The sequence below is a fragment of the Pseudorca crassidens genome, chromosome 5, assembly GCF_039906515.1.
Source record: "Pseudorca crassidens isolate mPseCra1 chromosome 5, mPseCra1.hap1, whole genome shotgun sequence".
NCBI lineage: Eukaryota > Metazoa > Chordata > Mammalia > Artiodactyla > Delphinidae > Pseudorca > Pseudorca crassidens.
Genome location: NC_090300.1, coordinates 122,271,426 through 122,288,404, shown reverse-complemented (window position 1 = coordinate 122,288,404; position 16,979 = coordinate 122,271,426). Strand labels below are relative to the sequence as shown.

Sequence of the window (16,979 nt, the reverse complement as noted above, 5' to 3'; positions counted from 1 at the left end):
GGGTCAGCTCCTCCCCTGTGTAGCAGTTCTGTTGGCCCCAGCATCCTGGGGCCCATGTCCTATCCTGGCATCCATGGTAGCCAGGATGAGTGACTTCCCTGAAGGTTTCTCTATAGATTCTATAGATTAATCCCTGTGTTCTGGGATATGTTTCCCTGGACATCCTCATGGTTCTAACACAAAATCCCAGCCTTTTTTTCTAAAAAGGTGATAAGTTTCAGAAAACAGGCACTGGCCGTTAAGGGAGATGGTTTGTGAAAAAGAAGAAAACCTCTCATTTCCCTTCCCTTTTGTGGGTGGCACCCCTGAGTTCTCAGTGCCATGCTCCCCCTACCCCCTTCCCAAACATGCTCTGGCCAGCTGGCAGTAGGGCTGGGTGCAGGGGCAGATATGGCTGCTGAAGCGGAGGCACCGTGACTGTAGTTAGGGGGATGGAGGGCCCTGCGACCCTGGAAGGACGCTCCCAATTGCGTGACCCCGGAGAGGCAAGCACAGCAAATGTGGGTCATGGCCCAGGCAAGTATCCCTGGGGTGCAGCCATGTGTATGACCCATCCACCTTGAGTCACCCGCTCTACTCTAACAGAGCAGGATGGGGTGAGGGCAGACCCTGGAGAGGCCCAGCCCAACACCAGAAGGCAGGCGGTGAACAATGGTCCCACCACCACGAGTCCCAACCACATGGTGCAGGACCATCCCCCTCCTAATATGAAGGGGGGTATACACACAAACTGCCTCCCCAAGGGATTGCAGCCGCTGTAACCATGGCACAAAATCTAAGTAAGGCTGTATTTCATATTTTTACACAATTGGACCTGTTAACAGTTAATTAAATGGTGATAAGGCAAACCCAGAGGGCAAAGATCCTATGGTTCGGGTCCCTAGCTGCCTGTGAGGATGGCTAGAAACTTTCCCTGACGTGCCCTGCGCATATGTAACAAACAGTAAGAAGTGGAAGACTTAGTGGCATGGCTGGAAAATGCCTGGCAGGTTTCTTTTTCCCCATTTCCAGCAGAGTAAGGTGCGAAATAAAGTGGAAAGTAAGAGTGAGGTAAGGATGCCAAGTTGAGACAAGGACAGTTAGGCATAGGTGGATCAATAATAAGCCTATGAGGGTAGCTGCGGAGAGGGGGCAGTGTTATGCTCGTCCTGTGCCCACATTTTTGTGGCAATAGGTCCGAAAACGAGACAGACTATAAGAAAGGGAGAGAGGGCGAGAGAGAGATGGAGACGGCTGGAAGTAAGGCCATGCCTCTCAAGAGAGAGAGTAACAGCGGGAAGGTGGCACCTCTCAAGCCCAAGGGAGGAGAGAGGCTGAGGCTTACCAAATTCTCCTGGCTGCCTTCGCCAATATGTTCCTGGTGAATGTGAAGTTCTTTCTTCGTCACGACAAAAGAATTTGGAGAAAAAGTGATAGGTAAAAAGTGGATTTATTTAGAGAGTAACACACACCACAGACAGAGTGTAGGCCATTTCAGAAGGTGAGAGAGAGCCTCGAAATATGGCATGGTTAATTTTTATGGGCTGGTAATTTCATGGGCTAAGTGGGAGGATTATTCCAATTATTTGGGGGAAGGGGCAAGGATTTCCAGGAATTGGGCCACTGCCCACTTTTTGACCTTTTAGGGTGGTCCTCAGAACTGTCATGGCGCTGGTGGGTGTGTCCATTAGCATGCTAATGTATTACAATGAGTGTATAATGAGGCTCAAGGTCCCCTGGAAGTTGAATCTTCCGCCATTTTGGACCCAGTTGGTTCTAACCAGTCTTTGTCTTGTACTATGGCTATATTATTCTTTCAAAGGTCGTGCCCTACCCCCATCCTTCCTGTTTCAGAATAAATACAAATTCACATACAGGAAGAAACTACATTCTGGAGAGTAGACAACATTTTTGAGTCATTTCATATTCTCATTAAGAGACTTGAGAATAATATGATAAATGAATAATTTAACACTCAATTTTAAGTGATTTTCTTATTTGGAACATTTGTTCCTTTATAATGGTTTAAGTATATGTTTGTCATCTGGTTTATTCCTATGTTTGAAGTTTTTGTGGGTTGAATTGTGTCCACCACAAAGCTAAGTCCAGGTCATAACCCCAGGTACCTGTGAATGTGAACTTATTTTGAAATAGGGTCATTGCAGAAGTAATTAGTTAAGATCATCACACTGTAGTAAGGGGGGTCTTTAATCCAGTGTGACGAGTGGCCTTATAAGGAGAGGAGAGGAGACTTATGACAGACACATAGAGGGATGACAGCCATATAAAGAATCAAATTTACAAGGACAACACCATTGTGCAGTGCAGGTAGATTGGAGTGATGCCTCTACAAACTAAGAACCACCAAAGATTTCTGGCAACTACCAGAAGCTAACAGAAAAGCTTGCAACAGAGCATTCAGAGGGAGAGGTCCTGCTAACACCTTGATTTCGAACTTCTAGCCTCCAGAACTGTGAGAGAATAAATTTCTGTTGTTTAAAGCCACCCAGATTGTGGTACTTTGTCATGACAGCGCTAGGAAATTAATACAAGTTTCTTTAACTTGAATGCAATCTTTCCCACTTTATTTTCTAAAGAACCTGCTTTGGGTTCATGGAAACTTAACTTCTTAAATGTTTACATTAGTACAATTTTTCTGTCATCTAAAACAATGTAGTCATGGTAATAAAAACAATTTGATATCCTAACACTTATATACATATATATGTGATACATATATATGTATTCTAATAATAACTTTTTGTTAAAACTTGAAGAGAGACAAATTTATTGAAATGGAATGTAGGTCTCTCGGGAAAAAGGCATTGATGGCAAACAGACTTGCACTTTCATCTGGCCAGACCTCTCACCACAGTATTTCCCACAGCATGACACAGATTGCATTTCAAATTTATAACCTTCAGAAGAAGCCTGAAATGCTCAAAAGTGGGAACGAAAAGCCTGTTTCAGTTCTGATAAATCTAGTCTACACTTCACAAGGCCCATGTGAAACATGACATATGAAATGCTAACGAGGATTTAGGGTTAAAATCTCAAGTCTGCTAAAAACATGATTAATGTTACATTAGCCTCTTGGAGCAAAGGTCTAAAATATAATACATTTTAGTTTATAAGCAAAACCAGTGGGACATAAAACTCAACAGACATGCAGGTATAAACTCATAAGCTTCAGCTGTCCTCTCAGAGAAGGTGGTACCTCTAAATCTCACAAGTAATATCACTGTGATTAAGTGTAATGAGAGCAGATATCAAGAATGTGTACTGCCACTAGGGACCTTAGCCAAAGTGCAAAGTATGCTGTTTGTCTTGGGAAACTTCTCACCTCTTGGTAAACTCTCTTAATCAGCCCTCAGGCATCCAGGGCCCTCAAGCTGCCCTCTGGCTGCCCCAGGCTCTCCTCACCCGCTGAATACCCGCATCCCCTCCTCCTGGAGCAGCAGCCTGTGTTTCAAAATCAAGCTTCCTGTCAGTTCCACTTTTCAATCAAAACCCCATTTTCCTCAGGCTGGCTGATTTTGGCAGGCTCTAAGCAAAATCCTAATCTGATAATCTGATTAAATTAATTCGAAGTAAGTTGTAAATGGCTAATAGCCTAAAGTTCTGAGAGAAGCTGAGTTCTTGACAGTCTAATTTGTGGAATATACAAAGGAGATGTATTAAACTGGAAACCTTCTGAGTACCTTTTGTTTATACTCAAATTTCTTCCATTGCTTGCCCTCCTTCCTCTCTCCCTCCCTCCCTTCTTTCCTTTCTTCCTTCCTTCCTTCCCTCTCTCTCTCCCTCCTTCCTACATTTCCTTCCTTTCATTCTTTCTCTTTCCTCTCTCCTTTCCTCCCTCCCCGCCCCCACACTCCTTTCTCCCTCTCTCTCATTACTGGCTCAGTAATGTGGCTCCCTTTTTGTATAGTTACTTATCCATAAATTGGCATCCAAATAGGGATTAAACTAAGGCAATCACTGTCTTTCCCAAGGCAAATTCAACTTCCTCATTCACCAATGCTGGCAATATTTATACTCTTAATATTCTCTTCTGCTGATGACTTTTTAAAAAATCTATAATTAGAAAAATACTTATTGAACTAAGATTTAAGTCTATATTTTCCACTTTAGTAATCTGTCACCTATTTAAGATGTGTATAGTGCATTTGGAAGAATCACAATGAGCTACATTTATTATCATTATCATTATTATTACTAAAATACGTAACCTGTCATAAACAGCTTCTATTTATCAGAATGTCTTTACTTACTTATATTTACAATAGGACATCAATGCAAAGCACATCCATATATATCATAAATACTATTACTAATTATTCATTTAAAATATTCATTAATAAGGAATACCATGGTTTATGTTTTTCTCTAAACTAATTTATATTTATTTCATGCTTTTCTGTATCAGATGCTATTCTAAGTACTTTGCATATAATAATTCATTTAATTTTCAAAACAATATTATGGATTGGATATTTTTATATATTTGCTTTTAACAGAAGCAGAAAACTAAGGTATGGGGTATTTAGGAACTTTCCCAGGATAACATAGTAGGTAAACTGTATTTAAAACCACTGTATGACTACCATCTACTCCTCCAGGAATATATATATATATATATATATATATATATATATAAAATGCATGTTCCTTATACCAAAAAGGAAGTTATATATGAATATTGTTACTATTTTAAGCTCAGTCCCCAATGGAAAGTAGGTATAGGACCAATAAGTGGGATTTAGACCATGTTGAAATCTTGCCTTGCATGGAAAACAAATCAATTTCTGAGAGTATTTTAGCTTAACCTGAATGAAGGCTGGTGAATGAGACACTGTAGCCAGGAGGAGCAATAAGAAGTAGTGTTAGTTCGAGATCACTTCCTCTAAGGGGTGATCCAGAGTCATGGTAGGGACATTCAAGTCAAGCTTTGGCAAATTTATGAATGACAGCTTTGGTGGTGAAATGGTGAACTAACTACATACAGATTGATGGGAAGTAATGTCTCAGGAATCCGAACCAGCAGGTCAAAGAATAAATGAGTCACTCTAACCACGGTGAAATAGGAAGAGAAAAATACAACATAGATTCGTACCAGAATAAAGCTTTATATAATCTAAGAATATAGCACAAACTCAATCTTACTTCATTCATTTCTGTTGAAAAAATTGTTTGGGACTTTCCAATTAACACTACTAAATGGAATGCCACCAAATAGCAAGCCATGCAAAAGAAACATTTGAACAATTGTTCAGTAAATATCATACCTGACTTTTAAATTATAAAAGTAATACTTTCTTGACGTTAAAAATATCTAGTAATATAGAAGTACGAAAAGCATAAAATAAGATGGCTTTCCTTCTTTTATCATTCTGTTCCCCGATATAACTACTAACCTGTGTGTGTTTTCAAGACATTTTCACTGCATGAACCAATGTACGCTGACTTGTCTTGTTTTTGTAAAACAAATGGACTAAAATTATAGTTTGTACATATGTATATGTGCTATAACATGATTGATATAGGTTTTTTTTTTCTGTGAGAAAAGAGGTTTTACCATACATATTATGCTATAACTTGATTGATTTCACTTTTTTCCCCAAAATACATTACGGAAAACTTTCCAAGTCAGAACTTCCCATCAATCTGTATGTAGTTAGTTCACCATTTCACCACCAAAGCTGTCATTCATAGTCCTACCATATATTTTTTAAAGTTACTTGTTTTTCCATAGTATGGTGTCTCATAAGTCATTTAAATATTCCATAATTTGTTGTCCCTTTCTCAAGTTAGGTTTTCACACATTAATATATATTACCTTAGGTATTTAGGGGCCTAAGTTCCAACTCATTACCACTTTCGTTTAATTTTCCTAGAAATTCAAGCTTATAGCTATGTCTAGTATGTTTAATCATGGGAATACTGTATATTTTTTTCCCTATTATCTGGAAGAAATAAGATATTGAGGACTTGGAAAAGATGCTATATCCAATTACTTCTCATACATTTCACGCTGTATATTTTGGAGGGTAAGAAAGTAGATCTGAAGCCAAATGACTGACTTTAAAATACCCTGTAGACCATAGTTAAGTATGTATAAGTTTAATAAACTCAAGTTTCCTGTTACTCTAGCCAATAGTTTATATTCAAGAAATATTAACTGACCATCTTAAAAGTAAATCCTGAATGTTGGGATAGGTGGTTAGGCAAAGCTTCCTCCAAGGATTCTAAGGAAAACTTGCTGAAGGAGTCAGTGTGATTGGGGTCATCCATGCAACAGCAGATGTATTTTCATCCTCTTTTGCTTATCCCCTTTGGCACTAAAGAGACCCCTGTGTACAGAGAAATTTTGCAGCTGGGCAGAAGAGACAAGCCTCTGGCTGAGAAATAACACCATAACTCAGAGCAACTTTTGGCTTTCTACGTTGATCTTATCAAATTTCAACTTTTCTTCTGGAAACATGATTCACTAAGAGAAGAAAAAAACACTTCTGGTGCAATGACTAAAGCGAATAGGCTTCAGATATCTTCTAGGTGGGAAACACACTCACTATCAAATGGAGACATGGGCTGGCATGGGAAGCCTTCTCAGGCTCATCAGAAGCCAGGATAATCTCTCCCCTCCCCCACCAAAAAAATTACCAAAATATCTGGACTATTCCTCTACAACTTGTATATCTTTTGGAAAAGATAAAATTAGTTATCATTTGGTATAGCCACAGGCTGAGAAACTGTTAATAGAGTTTAGTGAAAATAAAATAGGCTGCTGGAATACCAGAGAATTAATATCTTCATGAGTGTAAATGGAAGTGGGAAGCAATGTCCACGTTAGCAGGGATAGATATACGATGCAGGAAACAGAGAAAATACTTTTTAGAGTTTCCAGCTAAGATAAAGAAAAATTATGACCAGGTCAGAAATAGTTTTCCTACTTATAACTGTGAGCAAAAACAAACAAATGAAACAAACAAAACCAAAACAAAACCCTGGAGGCGATAGTGATCAATATTCATATAACAGGGTCCAATACCGGAAGAATATCTAAAAATAATAGATGACTTTTAAAAATATACATTTAGTCATAGAATAACTAAAAGTCTATGCAAGGGTTTGTAAAGTGAGTATAAAAGGAATATGAATGGAGTTGTATATTTTTCCTATTTGCAAGAATAACTATTCAAATTTGGTTCAAATTTTAGAGAATGACGAAAGGGAAAGTACCAACAAAACTCTTGAATAGTTTTTATTCCTCTAAAAACATTTATAATTAAAAAGGAGTTACGAGGGCGCAAATTTTACAGCCAACACCACCTGGAATATTAATAAAAATATAGAGAGAAAAACTCCACACTTGCTTCAAATTTTTTATTTTAATCACATCTGTTCTAAATTAATATAACTATGCTGGATAAAAACTTTTTATGTCATCAAGATCCTTTAAAATTGATAAAACCCATTGGTCATCTCCATAGAAAAAAGAATATACTATACACAATACACTGCATATAATTTCAGAGGGATTACTGATAATCTTATATAAAGCTTACTTTCTGATTCCAATTTAAGAAGTTCTAGTCTAAAAGAATGGCCCTAACTAAATAAAGTAGGATCTACTAATGGTTTCTGAAAATCGACTAGCAGGAAAAATCTAGTTCATGCCACCATGTCACCATAAACTTGCAACATTTTCTTGGGCACTGGATGGCGTGGGGATGGACAGAGTACAATGCCAGCAGCATGTCTCTACTTGTGCTCCAAAAATGACTCTGGAACTCTCTTCCTTTATCTTTCCTTTGTTCTTTCAACCCTCTATAACAGGGGACCCCAACCCCTGGGCCACGGACTGCTACCGGTCCATGGCCTGTTAAGAAACGGGCCACACAGCAGGAAGTGAGCAGCGGGCTAGCAAGGAAGCTTCATCTGTATTTACAGCCGCTCCTCATCTCTCACATTACTGCCTGAGCTCCGCCTCCTGTCAGATCAGCAGCGGCATTAGATTCTCATAGGAACTTGAATGCTACTGTGAACTGCACATGCAAGGAATCTAGGTTGTGTGCTCCTTATGAGAATCTAATGCCTGATGATCTGAGGTGGAGCTGGGGCAGTGATGCTAGTGCTGGGGAGCAGCTGCAAATACACATTATCATTAGCAGAGAGGTTTGACTGCACAGAGACCATAACAAATCAATTGCTTGCAGACTTATATCAAAACCCTATCAGTGAGTGACAAGTGACAATTAAGTTGCATCTTATGGAGTAGACTGGACATAAGCAACACACTTCAGGTGTCACTGTCTCCCATCACCCCCAGATGGGACCATCTAGCTGCAAGAAAACAAGCTCAGAGCTCCCACTGATTCTGCATTATGATGAGTTATATAATTATTTCATTATATATTACAATGTAATAATAATATAAATAAAGTGCACAATTAATGTAATGCACTTGAATCATCCCCAAACCATCTCCCCCCACCCCCGGTCCATGGAAAAATTGTCTTCCACAAAACCGGTCCCTGGTGCCAAAAAGGTTGGAGACTACTGCTCTATAATTCATCCCCTGAGAAGCCCTAGAGAGGGTCTTCTGAATAGGATGAGAAGAGAAAATAACTCTTATCCATTACAGAAAACACAGCAAGAAAAGAGAACAAGCCAAAACACTAGAGATTCTTATAAACTCAGTAAAACTAACTTGCTTTTGTAAACTAATAAAAAAGCCCTTTAAGCATCAAGAAATATTTATTTAGCTGTTGCATATCACTGTTGAATAATCTGAATAACTTAAGTATAACCAAATTTCAAGAAATTGAAAAGTTAAAGTTTCCCACCATGGTTGATAGCCAAGTGTCTGTTACACCAATTTATCAAAATAAGCTTATAAGAGTGGACAAAGTTTGATTCAACTGTGGTCATATTTCACAACTGTTTGCAACAGTGACTACCATAAGTATGTATTTATATGTATGCAACTTACAAATGAAAACTAAACAATGGAGCATTAGATTAGATGAGGCTGAAATAGTCTATCTGCAAGTCGCTTACCATATTCTGTATTTCATTTCTTCTGTCTTCAAATCTTGACATCAAGAGTTCTTTGTCTCAGAAGCAGCAACAAACTCCTGAAAAGTAGTTTATGTTATAAAGATTATACTTACGCATATCCACACAAATATTTACCCAAATAATTATCAGTTTTAAGAACTATTTTCAATATTTATTGAGGTCCAGAAACAATCAACAAATTAGTATATTGTCTCTAAGAACACTTGATTTTTATTGAATGCTGTCAAGAGACCAAAATGTGCAGATTCACCTTTGAAAAGTGTTAAATTTGCATTTATTCTTTTGTCCCTAGGCTAACAGCTGGGTGGTGGTGGTGTTTTTTAAAGTACCTATTTGAGGTGCTAAGAGGTCCTAATTAGATAAATTAAACACAGCATTAAGTTTCAGAAGTGGTGTCAGAACAGATACTTTTTGATCTGTAGATCACTAAGGGAGCAACAGTAAATTGCAAGTAATGTGATTGTGTTTCCCACCTCAGCACACTGGGTTTGCTAAAAACAGTTTTAATTTAGTAACTGCCCAAGATATTTCTCTGAGTGACTGAGATGGAGTGTATTATTTTCTAGGGAGTCCCAGCTGCTTTCATTCTAATTATTCCTGTCCCTATTATGGATGAATGAATGAAAAAGAAATACCAATGGCCTCTGTGTTACAGTGTGACATTATCATACCTGGGAGGAGCATGCTGTTAACAAAATAAAACATGCTGGCTAAACAAAATAAAACAAACAACCATAATGACAACAACAACCAGGAGTGATTCACTTCAAGTCAGTTCAACAAATCAGTATGTAAGTAAGGCACTGGGCTAGCTTATGAGGACCACTGACATCACTTGAAGTATTTATACTCCAGTGAAGAAAGCAATGCCGACATGTCTACAACTAATGATAAAACATGAAACAATAGGCCGGTCTCACCTTCTGAGATGGCCCATGCTCTGTCTGTGGAGTGTGTTTCTCTCTAAATAAATCCACTTCTTACCTATCACTTTGTCTCTCACTGAATTCTTTCTGCCATGAGACATCAAGAACCTGAGCTTCATTAAGTCCTGAAACCAGATACTGAAACCCCTGCCATGTGGAAGAAGTTAACTATATGCTGCCCACAAGCACGTAGACCCCAGACCTATAGGAACCAGAAGGTTGATGATGCTGACTCCCACTTACCTCACCACCAACCAATCAGAAGAAAGTCCACGAGCTGATCACATCCTCCTCTTTGAACCATTACTATAATACTCCTCACTACCCTTTCCAGGTCGGGACACTCAGTTTTGAGAGCATTAGCTCTCTGTGGCCCCCTTTGCTTGGCAAAGCAATAAAGCTATTCTTTTCAACTTCACCCCCCCCCAAAAAAAAAAAAAAAAAAAAAAACATGAAACAATAAAGTAACTATAAACACGAGAATCAAATTATTTTTGAATTGATTATGGTAGGCATCACTGAAGTAGAATTTGAACTGTACCTAAAAGAAAAATAAGCATGTACAAACATGGAAAGAGAGGAGAGCCATCCAGATTAAGAATACTGTGGGTTAGGAGGCAGAGGACAAAGTGTGATGGAAGAGCCTAATGAGTGGGTTTAACCTCAGCCCAAGTCTAGGAATAGGTGTAGGAGACATAAGAAGTTCATGTTAAAGGAGGAATCAATGATTTTTGTTTGAGAGCTAATTGAGTTTGAAGTATCTATGGGAAATTCTGATCTAAAGTTCAGGATGGATATCCAAATTAGAGGCAAAGACTGAGTCACCTGCATAAAGGTGATAACTAAAGCTTTGGGAGCATTTGAGATAACCCAGAGCATATGCAGAGCATGGTTAAACAATAAACCTATGGAACACCTATGTGTAAACACAAGTAAGAAGATAAGAATAAGAAGAAACATTCTGGGAAGCAGCAGGAGAACCAAGAGAGAATGTATCTAAGATATCACGAGAAGGTAAGCATTTCATGAAAGAAGAGAGTAGCCAACATTGTTAAAGGATGCACACAAGTAGCAGGTTTCACTTTTAGAAAGTCATCTGCACTCTTTAAAGGAGCAGTTTCAGTGAAGTGGTGTGGAGGGAAACCAGACTTCCAACTGGTTAGAGTAAATTGATCAATGCAGGAAATGGTCAAAATGAGTGCAGAAGCTATCGAAAAAGCAGGGTGGGAAAGTTTTCCAGAGAGTAAGCAACATTAGAAAAGGAGGAGGCACAGACATAAAAAAATCTTTAGCAATATCAGTTTAAAATAGTACATTTCAAATGTGGCTTCTCTGTGATATTCACTGAAGAGGTGCATCTATCAAGCCTAAGATTTTCCAGCCTGGGCAATGAGTAGATCACTTCAACCAATGAAATCTCAGTATATTGAGTTGTCCAGTACTACCTACCTACTGATTACTAAGAAAGAAAACATATACTGAGGGTGATTTAAAAAAAAAAAACTTTCATATTTAAAAATATTTTTAATAAAAGATGCATATTCATGTCAACAGAGACTTACAGAGCTCAGGAACAAACTCATTATAAATGTTTCAAAGGAATTATACGGGACAAAACACCTGCAAAGAAGAAAAATAAGACATTTGCTGCCTTCTTTAAAAAACTCTAAAATAGCCACTCTTACCACATGGAAAATAAGGCTATATGATTCAACAAAACATTTGGAGAAACAAATGTTTTCCACCCAAACAATCCTCACAAATATTCCTAAGACTGCGAATACATTTCTCAAAGATATAATCACTGCTTACACATCAGATAACCTGAAATTGCCATCCTATAAAATAACTGGCACACATGCTCTTTGTAAGTATCAAGATCATGATGTCATGATGGGCAAAGAAAGACTAAGGAGACGCCAGATTGGAAGAGACCAAGGTGATTTGAAGATTGGATCCTAAACCAAAAAAATGGACCTTAGTGAAACAACTAAAGAAACATGACTAGGTCTATAGAGCAGGTAATAGAATTGTTTCAGTGTTAACTTTCTGGTTTCAATAATTGTATCCTTGCTATGTAAGATGTTAACATTTGGGGAAGTTGGTTGAAAATTACAAGGGAATTTTTGTAGTATTTTTCAAACTCTTTTATAAGTCTCAAATTATTTAAATGTAAAAAGTTAAAAAAGAACAATTTCTAACTATGAAAAGAAATGGGTGAAGAACAACATCCAGTGGGAATAAGAGACCAAAATTTGACTATGTAGCTGTATGTATCATACCTCTTTTGAATTTTTTTAAAAAACTTCAACCAGCTGTAAAGTGTGCAGAATTAAGTGACTATAATAAAATATAGCAAAACGCCTGGGTCCTAAAGAAAGAAATTCCTTGTTCACACTGGAGTAACCTGTACATTTCAGTAGAAGACTAATAAATAGAAACGCAGAATGTGATTTTCAATCGGAGTTTTCATGTGACTTTCCTAATGTAAAAAAGATGATCAAGGCCAATTTTGAAGTTGCCATGCCACCCAATTTTGAGTATCTACTCTGTGCAAGACACTATCATAGGTAAAACATGGTCTCTGACTACTAAAAGTGCCTCATCAATGTTGGTGGACTATTACACATTTCTCAGTATTTCATAGAATGTGTTATAACAAAGAGGCAAGCAAAGTCCTGTTGAGACATAGGAAAAAAGGAATAATTTGGATAACCTCACAGAGGCTTAGACAAATAGTTGTCCATCAAGGAGAAGATGAGGAAAGGTAACAGGGAGGCAAGTTAGTTTGAAGGCAGCAGAGAATTCTGATGGGTAGTGATTGAGGCATAAAGGAGAGAGGCATTTTGTAGAAAAGAAAAAGCCTAAGCAAAGTCATGGGATAGAAAATGACAGGATTGTTTTGATTCTCTAATTCAAGTGAGAGGGCAAGGAGCTCCAGAGTTGGAAGTTCACTGAGTGATAGGATGTGAACAAGTCAGTTAGGGCTTAGAGAGCCTTGGAGCTCCCAGAAAATTATGTGTTGTGTAAACACTAACCCATCTCGCATTTAAGAACAGTTCCATTAAACGTTGCTCAATACACTTCTTTCCCTAAATTCAGCGTATTTTCATAGAACCCGAAATATGAAATATGCATTTTAGTTGCCCACTCCAAAGCGGTACTGGCAAATTCCGAAGATGCTGGATCTTAAAATATGTTGAGTGTATTGTTTTCTAAGTAGTCAATTACTATCCACTGCCCACTTCTAAAAGATCAATAATTCAGATTGCCCAACAGGTTCCTAGGCCAGTATTAAACTGTTCACTGAGTTTTACAAAACTGAAAACCTCTTTGTTAATTGGATATGGATTTCATTCTAGCAGCAACTGCTAAGGTATTTTAACTGTATTTGCTCTGTGAAACACTAGTCCCAGAATATGTTAATTGGTCTGATATGAAAACGTGTTCCCTCAGCCAATAAGTTTGGTAAACATTGGATTAAGGAAGGTTAATCAGATTTTTTTGGCTACAGGAGTTATCAGAACCTTGAAAATGCTAATGAGAAATATGGCATTTAAGAGGAGAGAGTTAAGATGCATTGTTACACAAATCCCAATAGAAATCTAGTGATACAAGTGTTCTACATTTGAAAACTGCACCAGATGCATCTCTGCTTCACCTAATTTTAAGCCTATCACACACTTGATGGAATGGCTTAATGAAATGTCTATGAGGAAAGAGGAGCTTTTCCAAAACAGCTTCATTTCTGATCCCTGTAGTTACTGTAATGTCAACTTTTAAAATTAATATCGTCTATTGGAAAATTTTCTTTCCTTGGGAAAATGTCTCTTCTTTTAAAATAGAAATTAGTGGGGAGAAAAACAATCATGAACAGATATGTCCTTTCTTGTCACCTTCTTTGGGGGAAAGCTATTTTGTTAATCGGAAATCTGAATTTTATTGCTCTTATAATATGGTTAAATCATTTGAAATGGTCACTTAAATGATGTTGTGGTCACGTAAGTGATGATGTTAACACTAAAACAAAAGAAACACTGCAAGAGAAAGTCAGGAACACAAACCGCTAGATAAATTTCAAAGAAAATAAAATACAAGACATCTAGTAGCAGTTTGGAAATATTTATGTACTGTGAAAATAAATAAATTTCATTTAAAGTGGAGCTTGGAAGTCCTGGGAGGAGCTCTCATGCATATCACTCACCCCAGCTTGCAGATCCCAGCAGGAAGAAAGATTTCCTGACCCAGCAATAGCAAGCTTCCCCCACATGCAGCCAATGAAGAACTGCCACAGCCCTCCCCAATTTCCTTTTTTCCTCTATAAAAGCAAGCCCCTCTCCTCTGTTCTCCAGACATGCCTATGGTTCACCATATGTTGCTTGTCCTGAATTGCAGTGCTCTCCTTTTCCCAGATAAACTTATTTTGCCGGTAAAATAATGGCCCACTTTATTTTAAGATCAACATTACCTCACAGATCTCTAGGTCCTACTACAAGGCAGCCATAACACGTTACATCCATACAATATAATTATATAACATCAATACTTTGGAACTGTTTAGTAATTTCGGGTAGTTGGATCTTAAAAAGAGTGGAGATTTCTATGCACATCGTATTACAGTTCTGTAGCTTGACAAGTGGAAGCATGTTAATGTCCAGCATTAGGGTCTCGATCAGCAGAAATGATACTCGACCAAAAACAATATGTCATTTCACAATGTCAGTGTATAGTCATCAGATTGTTTATTTGAGAACTAAGTATTTTGTGGTTGTAGCAGTGATTGAGGTTAAAGCCACTTATATCTGCCATTATATTTCTTAATCAGACATATGTTAATTAAGGGGTTTTTTGCCCTTTAATTAGGCTGCTTACATAATCATAATTATTTTTGGTTTATAGTCACATTAATTAACAAAAAGTAAGATTATCTTTTCTCAAGTGTTTGATCAGAATTGCCAAACATATGACAGACACTATACACCCTTCAAAAAAAAAAAAAAGCATAATGTATATTTTAATATAATTTTTTGTTTGGGGGATTTACTAGTGTCAAAAAAAAAAGTAACCTTTTTCTATAATCAAGTCCTCCCATACAGATTATAATTTACTTAATTGGGACAGCCTCCTCTATTTAGAAAGCAAAATGTTTTGGAATTATCTGAGTCTTGAGGTAAATACTGGATTTGATTGTTCTTGCTTCTACTAAGAATGCATCTAAGGTCACTCCAACTCTCTCCAGGTTGCTATTACACATTTTTTTTTCCTCACCATTTTAGTTAATCTTCACTCTCTAGGATACCAAGCAAACTCATGTGGAAGAAATATTATTTGTCATAGTATCTAGAAAAAGCTTTCAGTAAAAGTTTGACCGTCAGAATGGAATAATACTTTATTTCAAAATCCTGGAATTCTTAGATAAATATAAGGTAATGTTACTTAGAATACAGAAACAACAGTTCTGTTAAAGCAAAGTGAGGCCTTCTTTCTTCTCAGAGCAACGAGTGTTTGTTTCTTGCTTCCTACTCCTTAACTTGAAAGATAAGTACAAACCTTCGGTGGGCAGCCACCACTAGTGAAGGATCAGCCTTCTGTTCCTCATGCCTGGATCTCCTCCCTGATACACACTACTAGCACCTCACATTTTTCCAAGATTTTACTCAAGAGTTAGTGCCTTAGTAAGGCCCCTCACTGGCTACCCTGTCTACAATTTTTATCCCATCTCTGACATTTCTGTACTGCCCCTACTTTCTTGCATTATTTTTTCCTCTTTATTATTTTTCATTATTTAACACACTGTGTGATTTACCTGCTTATATTGTTCACTACCCACTTCCTTCGTTAAAATGTAGACTCCACGATGCCAGGGAGTTTCATCTTTTTCTTTTAGTTCTGTATTGCCAGCTCCCAGTAAAGTACCTGGCACATAATAGGTGCTCAATAAATTAAATGAATGAAACACCACCATCATAAAAAAAATCTCTTCTGTGAACACAGATAATTCTGCCATTGGGTGTGCTTTGTCAAATAATTATCTTCTCAAAAGCCTTTAATGGTTCAATAACAATGATTAAATGCTGATATAGCAGATGATAGAATATTGGGCAATTAATAAAACATAATAAAATATGTAATGTGATGTGATGAGCAAATGCTCATGTAACATGTAAAAAACAAAAACAAAATACCTTGAAAAAAACAATAATAAAGTGAGTCAGCATTTGGGCTGTCAATAGTACAGTGAGTGACATGTGATTATATTAGAACCCTAAGGGCATTTTGATTTTTTTTACTAGGAGTAAAAATCCCTACAGTAATTAAAGTACATGAAATATGATGCCTTTTTCCAACAAATGGTGAGTAATCATTACCGGAGGCATACTATTTTTTTCTATAGGAGAATTTATGAAGTTTAACAGTCAAATCACAAGAATATATAGTTAACTTGAAATAATGACATTTAACGTACTTGTGTTTGGAATGGCAACACAGTGGTCATAAAATGGCTGCCTTTTTTTCCTGTTTCATTCCAATACATGTTTCTACCAATTAAATCTAAAATCTGAGTAATTACATTTACTTTCATACATCACCTCCTTAGAAAAGAGTTTTTGAGACTAATCTGAATATTGTTCAGGGCTGCAATATTCTGACAACCTGAGAAATCAAATTAAAATGGTAAAACATTTATCAGTAGTGAAAATTTCATACCAAAGTATGAAAGAGAAAGTAGTACAAAGGCTACTTTTAAACCATGATTAATTTGAGAAGAGTTACGGCAATTTAAAATATGTAAACTGTCTTGAATATTATTTAGACATCTTAAGATTTTAGGATGCTTAACATTTTAATTGGCATATTTAAAATGTTCTCTTTTTAATTAAAGAATGCATTTTTAAAGGCTACTGTAGAATGAATGAAGCTATATTAAGTTTTATGGCATTTTAAAAAATGTAATAGCCATACATATAATTTCACTGAATGCAAGTTTAATTT

General features: G+C 37.1%; 1 long non-coding RNA gene across 2 annotated transcripts in view; it reads right to left on the bottom strand.

The window, feature by feature from the left end:
* The window catches only part of LOC137225334 (uncharacterized), a 602,240-nt gene that overhangs the window by 301,959 nt on the left and 283,302 nt on the right, over positions 1-16,979 (bottom strand). For both annotated transcript variants that reach the window (XR_010943792.1, XR_010943791.1), the window contains one exon: positions 9,040-9,116. This is a non-coding gene — a long non-coding RNA (uncharacterized lncRNA). The remainder of the gene's footprint in view (positions 1-9,039; positions 9,117-16,979) is intronic.